A 15,042-nucleotide genomic window follows, 5' to 3' on the forward strand; every position below is an offset into this window, starting at 1 on the left:
CAAGAATATATATGTTTTACATAGTAGGGTTTGTGTTTTTTTAACTATCATCTGACAGACTTTTATTTACTTTGTCTAGGATCCTTATTTGTTGTTGGTATTCAAAGGAGTTTGCTAACTCAATACCAAAATATGTGGGTGATAAGTTCACAAACTCTATCACACCTCTCACTTTACACTCTCAATAAAATTGGACAATGAAAGAAATAGAGAAAGGAGGGAAGCAACAAGCTTTGGCAAAACACTTGGACTTTGATATATAAAAAAAGGTTTACAAACTGATGGAATAAGAAAGCTTACAAGCTTCTTCACAATTAGAAGTGGGATTCGGATGGGATAATTCTAAAGCCTAGCAAGGAGGCTTATTTATACAAGCAGAAAATGAATAAACAATAAGACAACACATGCAAACAGATCATGTGAACTTTGGACAGCTTGCACACAGCAGCTCACATCTCTGCTGTCTTTCAACACACTTTCAGCTAGCACATGGAGGAAACTTTAGTCTTTGTAGTTGCAGCATGTGTGGATACAACATGTAAAGAAACTAGCAGCTACCTTTTACAACCTGTTTTTATTTGAATTCCCAACACGCCCCCTCAAATCAAAACGCCTTCATGCCTAGCATTTCACGTAATAACCGGAATGATTCAACTGGTAGTGGCTTAGTGAAGATGTCAGCCACTTGTTCCTATGTGTGACAATAGACAAGCTCAATTGTCTTTTGCTTCACATGGTCCCTTAGAAAATGGAACCTGGTATCAATGTGCTTGCTCCTTCCATGTTGAACAGGATTCTTTGCAAGTTTGATTGCAGACACGTTATCCACATCAATCACAGTCGATTCCACTTGTGGATGACACACTGACTTCAACAGATTTCTTAACCAAATTGCCTCACACACGGTTGAGGCTACAACAACGTACTCGGCTTCACACGATGACAAAGCAACAATTGATTGCTTCTTTGAAGTCCATGAGAAAGTTGTTGATCCTAGAAAAAACACATAGCCAGTTGTGCTTTTCCTTTCATCTTGGTCACCTCCCCAATCACTATCTGAATAACCAAATAATTTTGCATCTTCACCAAAATTATAAAATAGATCATAGTTTAGAGTACCTCTTATGTACCTCAAAATTCTCTTGGCGGCCAGCCAATGAGACTCCCTTGGTGTTTCCATGTATCGACTCACGAGTCCAACACCATAAACTATATCAGGTCTTGTGATTGTAAGGTACCTTAGGCTTCCAACCAAGCTTTTGTACACGGTTGAGTTTACAAACTCACCTTCTCCTTCCTTAGACAGCTTCAATCCAGTTGCAACTGGAGTGTTGACAATATTGCACTTGTCCATATTGAATTTCTCCAATATATCTCTCATGTACTTTTGTTGAGAAATGTAGATACCATCACTTCCTTGCTTCACTTCTATGCCAAGAAAGTATGACATTAATCCATTGTCAGTCATCTCGAATTCACTGAACATGAATTGCTTGAACTCACAGAACATTGCTTCATTGTTTCCTGTAAACAACAAGTTATCTACATAGAGACAAATAATTAAGAACTCCCCTTTTGCACCATTCTTCATGTAAACTGAATGCTCGTATGGACATTTCTGAAATCCATTTTGGTGAAGGTAGTTGTCAATCCTTGAGTTCCAAGCTCGTGGTGCTTGCTTGAGGCCATACAAAGCTTTCTTCAAACGATACACCTTATCTTCTTTTCCTTGTACTTGGAAGCCTTCTGGTTGTTCCACGTACACTTCTTCCTCAAGAACTCCATTAAGGAAGGCTGACTTGACATCTAATTGATAAATTTTCCATTTATGCTGAGCGGCAAGAAAGATTAGTAATCTTACCGTGTCAAGTCTTGCAACTGTAGCATAGACTTCATCATAGTCCACTCCATACTTCTGTTTGTAGCACTTTGCTATAAGCCTTGATTTGTATCGATCCACACTTCCATCTGCAATGCGTTTGATCTTGTAAACCCACTTGACACCAATAGCCTTTTGATTTGGTGGGAGCTTTGTTAACTCCTAAATGTCATTCTTCTCGATGGCATGGATCTCTTCTTCCATGGCTTTCTTCCAACAATCTTCTTCCACAGCTTCATTGAATGAGAGAGGCTCATGGTCTGCATAGAAGCAGAAAAAATTGGTTTCTTCTTCTTCTTGTCCATAAATCTCTGTGAGACTCCTTAACCTCACTGGAGTTGAGGAGCTGCTTTCCCCACTAGATGTAGGACCACTCTTTGCAATTCTGTGCACTGGAGTTGTTGTGATTGTTTGAGCAGGCTGTTGCTCAATAGGTGGTACAACTTCTGGTTCTTCAAAATCAGTGGAGATGATCTTCTCTTTACTGACTTCTTTGTTGTTCCACTTCCATGTCTCTTCCTCACTGAAGATGACATCTCTACTAACCACTAGTTTGCCAGTTAGTGGGTTGTAGAGCTTGTATGCCTTGGACTCTTCACTATAGCCCACAAACACACACTTCTCACCTCTATCATCAAGTTTCCGCCTCTTGGCTTCTGGAACTTGAGCATATGCAACACACCCAAAAATTCTTAGGTGTGTAACATTCAGCTTGTATCCACTCCAAGCCTCTTGTGGTGTCATCCTCTTGACACTCTTTGTTGGACATCGATTCAACAAATAAATCGAACAAGCTACAGCTTCTGCCCATAACTCTTTTGGCAAATTCTTCTCCTTAAGCATGGACCTTGTCATGTCAAGGATGGTTCGATTCTTTCTTTCGGCTATCCCATTTTGCTGTGGGGTATAGGCAGCAGTAAGTTGATGCCTAATTCCTTGCTCCTTGCAGTATGCTTGGAAAACATTGGAGGTGTACTCTCCACCTCTATCTGATCTCACAGCCACAAGCTTGTGGTTACTTTCAGCCTCTGTGAATGCCTTGAACTCCTTGAAAATTTTTAGGGCAGCTGACTTCTCCTTAAGAAAATAGACCCAAGTCTTTCTACTGAAATCATCAATGAAGGTAATAAAATACCTATTACCTCCATAAGATATGGGATCCAATGGACCACATATATCTGTGTGCACCAACTGCAGTGGTGCCTTTGCTCTTCATGTATCACCCAACAGGGAACGATAGTCGTGCTTGCTTGCCAAGCACACAACCTTCACATACTTGGCGTGTGGCTTCAATTTGGGGTAGACCACGAACCATTCCTCCACTTGACAGCAACTTTAGGCCATTGAAATGAAGATGGCCAAATCGAAGATGCCATTTCCATGACTCATCTTCCATTACACCGATGTTGCAGCTTCCAATCTTTGTGTTCAAATTCAACGGAAACATCCGGTTCTTTGACATTCGAACACGTGCAATAAGCTTTCTCCTTGCATTCCTGAGAGTGAGAAACATGTTCTCCATATGTATAATGTACCCTTTCTGGAGCAGTTGACCAATGCTTACAATGTTGCTCTTCATACCTGGTATGTAGTAGGTATCGGAAATGTATTCTTCTTTACCATCCTTCTGGATGATCTTGATCTTCCCTTTGCCTTCAACTGGCAACTTTGAGGAGTCACCAAGACTTAAAGATCCATAGGCCCCATCTTTGAGTTCGGCAAAAAACTCCTTCTTTCCACACATGTGATTGCTTGCACCAAAGTCCAAATACCAAACATCTTGTTGGCTACTAGAATCATGGTGTGCTAGCAAGACTGTAAGTTCTTCATCAGTATTTCCACTTGATTCTGCCATGTTGACATGCTCACCATTTTTATGTGAACATTCATTGGCATAATGTCCATATTGCTTACAGTTGTGACACTGGATATGCGCCTTTCCTCGAGTAGATCTCCACTCCTGAGACTGACCTCGATTTTGTGCATAGCCTCGACCTCTTCCTCGAGCTCATCCTCGGCTACGGTTAGATGAACTCCCACGACGTGAGTTCCACTGCCCACGACCTCCATTTGGTTTGTCAATATTCAACTTTGACTCCAAAGCTTGCTCTAGCGTTGTGGGGTTTGCATTCTTCTGAATGCGTTGCTCGTGAACTAGGAGGGATCCTAGTAGCTCCTCTGCACTCATCACCTCCAAATCCTTGGATTCCTCAATGGCAGTCACCACATGCTCAAACTTAGATGTGAGTGACCGGAGTATCTTCTCCACAACTCGTACTTCATCGAGTCTCTCGCCATTTCTCCTCATTTGATTTACTATCACAATGATCCTTGAGTGATAGTCGGAGATGCACTCCCCTTCATTCATATGAGCAGTTTCAAAATCTGCTCGAAGTGACTGTAACCTCACTTTCTTGACTCGATCTACTCCTTTGTAGATTGTACTGAGTGTATCCCATACTTGCTTGCTCGTTGTTGCTTCTGCAACCTTCTCGAACGTTGAATCTTCCAAACCCTGGTATAGAAGATACAGCGCCTTTTGGTCCTTCTTTCGTAAGTCCTTGAGAGTGTTCCTTTGATCCGCAGTATATACGGCTTCTTGCTCGGCAGTGGGTACAACATACCCACTACTGACAACTTCCCATAGCTCCTGTGATCCAAACAATGCTTTGAATTGGATGCACAATCTTTCATAATTTTCTTTCTTCAATGTGGGAACTTGGAGTTGCACTAAGTTGGACGCCATAACTCCTGCACCTGCCAGAATGGTATTCTGGCTCTAATACCAATTGTTGGTATTCAAAGGAGTTTGCTAACTCAATACCAAAATATGTGGGTGATAAGTTTACACCTCTCACTTTACACTCTCAATAAAATTGGACAAGGAAAGAAATAGAGAAAGGAGGGAAGCAACAAGCTTTGGCAAAACACTTGGACTTTGATATATAAAAAAAGGTTTACAAATTGATGGAATAAGAAAGCTTACAAGCTTCTTCACAATTGGAAGTGGGATTCGGATGGGATAATTCTAAAGCCTAGCAAGGAGGCTTATTTATACAAGCAGAAAATGAATAAACAATAAGACAACACATGCAAACAGATCATGTGAACTTTGGACAGCTTGCACACAGCAGCTCGCATCTCTGCTGTCTTTCAACACACTTTCAGCTAGCACATGGAGGAAAATTTTGGTCTTTGTAGTTGCAGCATGTGTGGATACAACCTGTAAAGAAACTAGCAGCAACCTTTTACAGCCTGTTTTTATTTGAATTTCCAACATTTGTAATGAGAATTTGCCTTACTATTTTCATAATATATACTACTAGCTAGACTCCTTGTATGTAAGAGAATTTAACTGCTAATCATACATGTGCGATTATATCATAAATTTTGAACCGTATATGCATTTCAACTACTAGCATCATTCTCCAAACAAACAAAAAACCTGACTCTCCAAAGGAAGAATAAAAACTGACCCTTTGAGGATGCCTGAACTTCTTCAAAACACATACAAGGGAAGGAAACAAAAATGAAAGAAAACTTGAAGCAAGCGATCAGGGTGTATATACATAGCAGCAGTTTAAAATAAGAAAAGCTTAAGATACTGTCAATCAAGCCATGTGTCGTTTATAGACAAATACAAATACGGCGATACAATACGTCATATAATTATATCGTAGAAACTCAAACTTTCAAGATAAAAGAGCAGATTCAAAGATAAACATAATATATTGTCTCAATTATTAGCCACTTAATTAGTAGTACGGTCTAGTGGTATTCCTTTTCACTTATAAGTGAGGGGTCTTGGTATTAATTCTCACCAAAGGCAAATTTGAACCACATTATTGCTAGCCTATTGTGAGGTTAAGCCCGGTACAACGATAAATTTTTCAATATGACAAGAAAACGGTTTGGTACATTAAGTGTCATAATATAAGTAATTGGATACTTGAAAAAAAAAAATTTCAATCACTTGTATTATGAAAGGTATGTGAGCCGTGTTTCCGGTACACCAAAAAATATCTTTGAAAGGACAACGTTGCATAATTAGGTTGTCTTCTTTGAGCGCGACGAGCCGTATCACATACCTTTCTTGTTTCCATCGAGTTCGATCTACTTCAACTCCTATTTCAACCGAGTAGCAGGGTAATAGTTTTGTGAAAAAAAAAATGTTTAGGGTTTAGGTTTTGGAGAATAAGTTAGTGACTAGTTACTATGGTTTTGGATTGTTTTCACAAAATTATTCTCCTTTTGGTGAAAAAAAAAATCATCATAACCTTAGCCACCTGCTATGATTTAAACTTAATAAGTACCCATATATAAATTTTATGCTTACTTTCCGCAAATATTATTAACAATTTAACACTGAGTTTTGATAGCGATTTTACCGTCTATGTAAATAGGATCAAAATCACATGAAATACTTGCAAGAATATAAGGATGTTGTAGTATAGATGCTCATGCAAGATCGTTCTCCTCAATGACTATTTGAATAATTTATGTAGAAACAATTCCTAATTAACTACTTAGAATTAAAATTTGAGAAAAGAGATATTGGAATTGGATAATATTAAAAACGAATTTTAATTAAAAATAATATGATAAAACAAAAAAAGTAATACCAATTTATAAAAGCACTAGGGTTCCACCATCACCTAGCAATCTATGCATTTTTACCAATTACTTATGATCTACACATGCCACTTTGAAAGTTAGGTTTTCCTAATTTATATTCTACTTGGAACTTCCAGCATAGAACGTATATCTAACATGCAACCCGTTCGGACGGTCGGATCAAATCTGAACATGAGAGACTCATTGTGCTTTATGAAAACCCTTTGAAAAACCATGCAACCCTTAAGACGTGGTGTTCATCCTAAGTGAATTCCAATAATTAGCCACAATAAGAACGTCAATTTCAGGGAACATTCCGACCAAAATTGCATCAAATTACTTTTCTAAAGATCATAATGGTGATCAGGCATTAAGACAATTAGATAGTTTTAATCACGGTGATTAATAATTCAACGCTTGCATGCAATCAATTATAAGCAATTAAATAAAAATTACATATTCATGCTAAGGCTCAAGGCTTCGCCCTAGCAAAACAAATTAGTAACACATATTCATAATTAAAATCATAGAAAATATTATTAAGAAGAAAATGAATGAAAACACCTTAAAGTAGAAAATCTGAAAGCCTAACAATTACTCTCTGTCTCCAAAGTTGCATAAAAGAAAGCGTACGTAAAAGTGAGAACGGCAAAGCAATATATGCTGCTATGCCATCGCACAAACCTAAATTGTAGTCTTTTGTTCCAATTAGGAAACTAAATAATAATAAAATAACTTAGAAAATAAAGTCCTAATTAAACTAGGAGAATCTGCCAAGTATTTGTCCATCCACGTTTTAGCCTCTAATATCCTCCAAATCCAGCCCATGATAGCTTTTTTTTTTTAAAATCAGGACGTTCTAAACACATCTCCAGAAGGCCATGAACCCATCAGAGGTCAGATTGGGCTCCAAAAATGCAATTCAAGCCCAAAATGTCATTGTTCCAGCACTGCACATTGCTCATTTATTCTATCACCAGAAAATAACTGTTTAGTGAATCTAATATTTTGACACGATCGACCTAAGTGACTCACGAACTCCTCCAATTGGAATTACTCCAAAATTCGTCCATTTGATTATGTTTTGCTTCAGAGGAAGTCAAAAGTCCTATATTGAAAATACAATTCAAAGTATCAAAATTCTTCCAAAATATTAACCAAAATATACTAAGAATAAGGTTAAATATATAATATAAAATATACTCATCAAGTTTTAATATTTTATGAATTTTTTTGTAGGTGGTTTGGTTTGTATGATGAATATTATCGTGCTGAGACACACTACTTGCTAGTCCAACTTCAAGCAAATTTGTAGTCTGCAAGTCCATTCTCTCTATCTACAGGGACCTTCCTTGCAAAGGAAGGAATCTTTACGGAGTCTTTAACCCTTCCCCAAAAGCTATGAATAAACTCTTTACTGACGATGGTCCAATTAAGCCTACTAACTTTGACCTTTATTAAACGGGCCTCCCTGGATTAGTGATAGCCACTGCAGCTTCTACTACCGGAAAACTGTTCTTTCACCTTGACACTAATCACTTTATGGTGGCTACTTCGCCTCTCTTCCCCTTGATGATTTGATCTTCCTAAATTCTCATGATTCCCAACCCTCCACTATTACCACCACCAATTTCACCTCTACAAGTACGGGCCATGATATGTTGCGTCGCCTTACCCCTCACCCGCCGGTTGCTGTACTCCGACATTGAGACCGTTACGTACGCCCCTCAAGTCCTTGCACAACATAACCCCAAAAAGACTCCACATTGACCTTAGTGGGCCTAGGGTTTTGTTTCGTGCAGACAAAGCCGCAGACCTTCTGTCGAAATCGGAAACTAATTTGATGTGCATACACTTTGTTGGCAATGCCAATTTGAAAATTTATTCACTAGTTAAGAGAAACAACTTATATAGTACGGATAAATTGTTATATGATGTTCTGTGCAAAAAAATTAAGAACGAAAACTTAAATTGTCATTATTATAATTGCATGGAACACCACCATAACAGTGTAGCAAAGTCATATAAGTCATTCTTCTAGTTTGAGATATGTTAGTTAGAAATTATCTATCACAGTAATGCACATGAAATACAACATATTTGTTTCAACCAAAGAAATACAACATATTTGTAATACCAAAAAACAATTGTAAAACATCTTTCAAGTTCTAAGTACTAAAAAAGAAACATCTTTGTGAGCAGGCCCCTCTTTTTTGGGCTCACAAAGAAACAAAAAAGGGTGCTGGCGGATCTTGTATTATCACCTAATTACCAACTTCATTTTACTTTCTTGTTTTCCCTGCTTCTACCGCCACCGTTTGAAGACGACCCAACTCCAACTCTTACTCCTGTTGAATCCCACAACGGCCACAAAAAAAAAGAAAAGTAATACTTTACATATCCTAACCCCACTTTAACTAACACCAATGCCTTTTGTTGCTTACACCTTCGAGCTGCTGTTGTTGCTGCCAATAGTCCCTGTAGAAATGGGGTGCCCTTTGGCCACTCGTGGCAGCAGTTCGTTTGACTCCTCGGTTGATAAGTCCGTACTTCTGCAAAAACCACAAAGAGGATATATATTTTTTCCATGAGATTCAGTACTACATCTATCATCAATGAGGTCAAAGTCAGTTTTATGTGGGACGATTACACAATTGCATAATATTACTCATTTACCTGATATAATATAGGTAGACGATGAACTTCACATGATTTCAGGACCTGGGCTGGGGGTAAATGACCTAACTAGTTGGTTTGTTTGCACTGACACTGTTTCATCGGGCAAGTTAAAGTTTTATCTGGGTCTCTAGCAGTTATTCCTATATTTGAAGTCTTGTGTTCGAATCTCTCATCTCCTAATATCACTTGCATTAAAACAAAAACAAAAACAAAAATATATATGTATTCAGAGTTTCAAACCAACCTACAGATCGATGACTCTTGACTTGGTCGTTGGTTAGCCCATCGACCTGCATGACAACTTGTATTTGCCTTGGAGTTGCCTCTGCTCATTAAGCTCATAAACAAACTACATATTAGTATCAAGCAAAAAACTTGCAGTACTAGATATCATATCCCACCATAAAGAATTACTCAAATATTTCTATGAACATATTGTCACAACTCATTAGCCTCACCTTCAGGACCTCCAAGTAAACTCAAGGCCTCCAGAAACAGTGCTTGGAGCTCCGGCGTCCAGCTCCTCGTTCTTCATGTTTGGCAGCGCTAGTGGCAGTGGAAGCTGTGACTGTGGTTGTGGCTGGGACTCCGGTTATGCCTGTGGTTTTGACTCTATCTCAAAATCGTCGGCCGCCATGTCCAAATCACATGGGAACGGCGTAGAGTTGGCTCTCTTTGTTCTTCGCCACCATTCCCATCCGACTAGATGACTGGGAACATTAAAGTCATCACCTTTTTCAAGATAATTAAAATGAGTCAAATTATTAGATGAAATTAGTAGTGAACATTTGCATGTCTATGTCACCTTGTTTACCTGCTTGTGATCAGTAGTATCTATAACGGAGGAGACGAGCTCTTGTATTTTTTTTGAACGCACTCCGCCGTTCGGATTGATGATCGCTGAGTTTCGATCTGTCATTCTTGAGGACTTCTATAGCTATATGATCACAACAACAACAACAACAAAATTGAATAAGTAAAAAAAATCATGTAAACCCATTAGAGGTAACTTTACTTGTATCAAACCCTTCAACTAATTTCTTAAAGAGAAATAGGGAATAAAAATAAAATAAGGGCCTGCCGCATGTGTAAAATTCAGTTAAAACAAGTAGCACCCTTCCGTTTTTTTTTGGAAACTGGCAATCAATAAAAACCAGGGCCGAAGCCACAACACAACAGAAGCTCACCGCGAGCAAGCAACAAAGGAAACCAAACAACAAGTTAAAGAGGAAGAACAACACAACCGACCCAGCACCCAAGCCACGGTCACCCCCTCCCCAACCAAAACCAAATTTAATGGGGACATGGTAATCCATCTTTGTTCAAAACATGGACTAGTGAAGATGGGGGGTGATTAACCCAATTAAAATCGCACATCTCCGGATTATGTCTCGACGCCAACGAGTGCGCCGCCGTATTGGCTGATCTCGGAACCCAAGACCAGCGACAATCCTGAAAGACTCCCCTAAGTCGCAACACCTTAGAAATAACGGGGAAAGCCTCCCAGTTGCCCCGCGTAGAACCCTGAGCTAAACTAAGGATATTCTCCTTAGAATCAGATTCCACAATGATATCCTCCAATCCCAGCGCTTTGGCCACCCCACACCCAAGCAAAATAGCTGAAGCCTCGGCCACCGCCACACACGGCGCCCCAATCTGCTCCCGCCTAGCAGCCACAAAGTTCCCCTCGTGATTCCTGATTACAACTCCAGCAAAGCCTCTCTTAGAATTAGCCTCCCAACTCGCATCCACATTCACCTTCAAGTAAGGATGGCACGGGGGAGTCCAGCGAGCAGGAAGACTAGATAAGACCCGTCCCCTCTGGGGACGACCCCCAGGAGCACCATTCGCCTCCGTAAACCGGCTCAACGAGTTCCCAATTGCCATAATGACTTGGTTTGGAAAAAGACGTTTTTGTTCGTACACAAAATTACATCTGGATTTCCAGATGTGCCAGCAAGTGAACGCCACAATAGACAAAATCCTATCAATTTCTTCTTTTGAGCCCAAGTTAGACTCCATGAAAGCAGAGACCCAAGCTGGCAGATTCGAAATATTTGCTCTCGTCACCCTATAATTCAACGGGCCCCCAAACCAAATCGACTCAACCCACGGGCACAGAAGAAACATGTGTTCCAAAGATTCTACCTGATCCAAACAAATTGGGCAACACGGCGAAGGAGAGCAACGGCGTTTAAACAAATTCTCCATCGTGGCCAAAGCGCAACTTAGAGCCCTCCACATAAAATTACGAACCTTCGGGGTAGTCTTCAAATGCCAAACACAATTCCAGACTTTACTCGGGATTACTGATGAGGACGAGGAGGCTCTGTCATTTATAGGTCTCGAGCAAGCATGCTTCCAATGATACCCAGATCTCACAGAGTACACCCCATTCCTCGTAGCCGGCCATATGAACCTATCCTCCCGCTGCCTATCTCCGATGTAAGTATCCAGAATGGCCTCATAATCCTCTGAAGTAATAAAAGGCTTAATGGCCTCAATCTCCCACGAACCTGACCCAGCATTAATCACTGTGCTCACCCTCATATTCCTAAACACCCGCACGTCCCCAATGGCCGAAGGTTTCCCAACAGGGATAGTCGGCACCCATCTATCATGCCACAGCCTGACACTTCGTCCGTTCATAATCTGCCAATGAACACCTCTTAGAAGAATCTCATGCCCAATCAGAAGACTGGACCAACCCCAAGACGCTTTCCCCCCCAATTTAGCTTCCAGGAAAGAGCATTGAGGGAAATAACGGGCCTTAAGAAGCTGTGCCCAAAGCGAGTTTGGCTCATGAATCAATCTCCAGCACTGTTTAGCCAACAGAGCATCATTAAAATCTTGAAAATTTCGAAACCCCATACCTCCTTCCTGTTTCGGGTACCCCAAAAGATCACGAGACACCCAGTGGATACTCTTTTCCCCCTTCTTTCCCCACCAAAAATCAGCAATTAAGGCATCAAATTCCGAACACAGAGTAGCAGGGAATTTAAAGAGATGCATTGGATACGCGGGAATCGCTTGAATCACAGCCTTAATCATTATTTCTTTTCCTGCTTGTGAGAGGGTGCTTTGTTTCCATCCCTGAACCTTTTCTAGAATCCTACCTTTCACGAAAGCAAGCCCCTGCTTTTTTGATCGACCCCATATAGATGGGAGACCCAGGTACTTCCCCGGATCCTCAGCCAACGGCATACCAACAAGTTGACTTAGCTCCCCCGAAAGATCTCTCGGCACGTTAGCTCCAAAGAAAACGCAAGACTTCTGATAATTCACTTGTTGACCAGAAGCATCACAGTAAGCATTCAAAATCTTCAACAGACTGTCACAGTTTTGTTTATTCGCCCGCATAAAAAGCAGAGTATCATCCGCAAAAAACAAATGAGAAATAACCGGGCCTCCAAAGTTCAACTGGACACCCGTCAACTGTCTCCTATCCACCGCCTGTTGAATTAGCCTTGCAAGGACCTCGCCCACAAGAATGAAAAGATACGGAGATAGCGGATCTCCCTGTCTGATACCCCTAGATGGGATGAAAGGCCTCCCAGGCTGCCCATTCAGGATTATAGCAAATTCCACTGTTTTGACACACCCCATAACCAGGTTCCTCCATTGGGGACAGAATCCCAGTTTTTCCATGACTGCCTCAAGGAAATCCCATTCAACTCGATCGTATGCCTTATGCATATCCAGCTTCACTCCCATCTCAAACTTACTCCTAGCCTTTCTGAGTTTTAGAAAATGGAACATCTCATGAGCGATACCAATGTTATCTTGAATTTGTCTCCCCATCACAAAAGCGCTTTGCGTAGAGGAAATAAGCTCCAAGAGGAGAGGCTTTAAACGATTCGCTAGAATTTTCGAGACAATCTTGTAGGAGTAGTTGCATAAGCTAATAGGCCTGAATTGTCCAATCGAGTCCGGATTTGAAGTCTTCGGAATCAACACGATATGTGTTGAGTTGAGACGATGCGGAGCTTCCGTTTCATACAATATTAATGAGGCAAAAATAAATAAATCAAAATAAATCAAACCTTTCAACTATTTACTCAAAAGATAAATAGGAAAGAAAATAGGGATCATGTGTATATATTTGAGAACAAACAGATAGCACTATCACCGTTTCGGTAACAGGAGCACACAAGGAGAAAAGAAAAAAATCAATCAATATAAACCCAAGAGAGGTAATTAATATATATCAAATCATTCAACTCTTTTCTCTAAAAAGAGAAATAGGTTAAAAAATATAAATAAGGGCCGACCAGATATGGATTAAACAGGTAGTAGCACGCATGTCATTAAATCATTTGCAATAACAGAGTTCTTACATGATGGTGTGGTTCAAATTTCGTCGATAACTAATATAATAAAATTTATCGTTTGTCAATAATAATAAAAAGTACACGATGAGGCAAAAAAAAATAATCAAAATAAACCCATGAGAGGTAATTATTTAACATATATCAAACCGTCCAACTATTTTCTTAAAGAGTAATAGGAAAAAAATTAGAGCCAGCCAAATGTGTAAATGCATAAACAAACAGATAACGCGCTCACCGTCTAACAAGAGAAGCACACATTAAGGCATCTCCGTTCTAAACGCCTCTAATTTACGGAGCTCTTCTTGATGTTTTTGCGAAACATATTCAATGTTAGCCAGTTTAAGACCCAATGTAAGGTCTGGAGGATTTGAAGAAGCCATTTTTTTTTGTCACTCTAAATTCTAGAGGCCGATCTTGCTAGCTAGCTATGTTATCTCTCTCTCCCTCTCACAGATATTGGTTGGTGGTGGAGATTAGAGGACAGAGAGGGATGGTTCATACAAAGAGAGTGAGATTATAGGATGGAGTGAAAAGTGAAGAAGAGAATCCACAAAGTTCAATTGATGCTATTTGCTTTAATAAAAGTGCATTTTATGGACCCAAAAGAAAAAAAGTGCATTTGGAAATCCCAACAAGACAAGTTAGATTGATTAAATTACATATTCGCCCATACATTCTCTTGGATTTAGAAAACTAAATACTAACTTGTAGAATTAAAAAAAATAAAATAATCAAGAAAGGGAAAAATGTAGGACATTTTTTTTTCCTTTTTGGCTACATATTTCTAATAAAATTAATTAATTTGGTGAGGCAATTCTTATATGAGTTTTTTTGATAAAATTAAAGATTATTCTGTTTGTCTGAAGAGGAGAGGAGTTCGACAGGGAAGGTTGAAGAGATTCAGTCACAAGGAAAGATGCATTTCATATAAATAATTAACACCACAAGGACTTCATTACAAAGTAGTATTCACAAGCTAATTATAATTAGGGTAATGTTAGGAAGATCAAATTTTTTTTAAAACCAAATAATGTGGTCGTAGACGATTGGATTATTAATTAAATGTCAATAAACATGCTTATTTCTTATTGGTAACACATCATTTGGTTTGCACATCTGATTTAAAATTTTGATCTTCGTAACATTACCCTTATAATTAATTCACTTTAAATCAAAGTAATAAGATAATTTTGTTCAGGCGAATTTAGTAGTGTGATCTTATAATTAAACAAAACTTTAAAATAATATGGTAATTAAATTTGATCTTAATTTTTTATTGTCCGATCGAATAGAAGAAATTAATGGCAAAAAACTAACAAAGATATGCACTGGTGAAAATAAGGGTGTGAATAACACTATACTTTGTTCTTTTGTTGTTTGTTTTAATAGTTAAAAACAAATCTTTTACTTTTTACTAAGGACTCGTTTAGATATGTTTTTAATATGGCTAAAAACGCCTTTAAAAAAAAATATTTTTAAGTTCCAAAATCACTTTAAGTACTTTTCCAAAATTTACTTATATTTTTAATAAAAATTAGT

This window comes from Pyrus communis, chromosome 7 (genome assembly GCF_963583255.1).
Source record: "Pyrus communis chromosome 7, drPyrComm1.1, whole genome shotgun sequence".
Lineage (NCBI taxonomy): Eukaryota > Viridiplantae > Streptophyta > Magnoliopsida > Rosales > Rosaceae > Pyrus > Pyrus communis.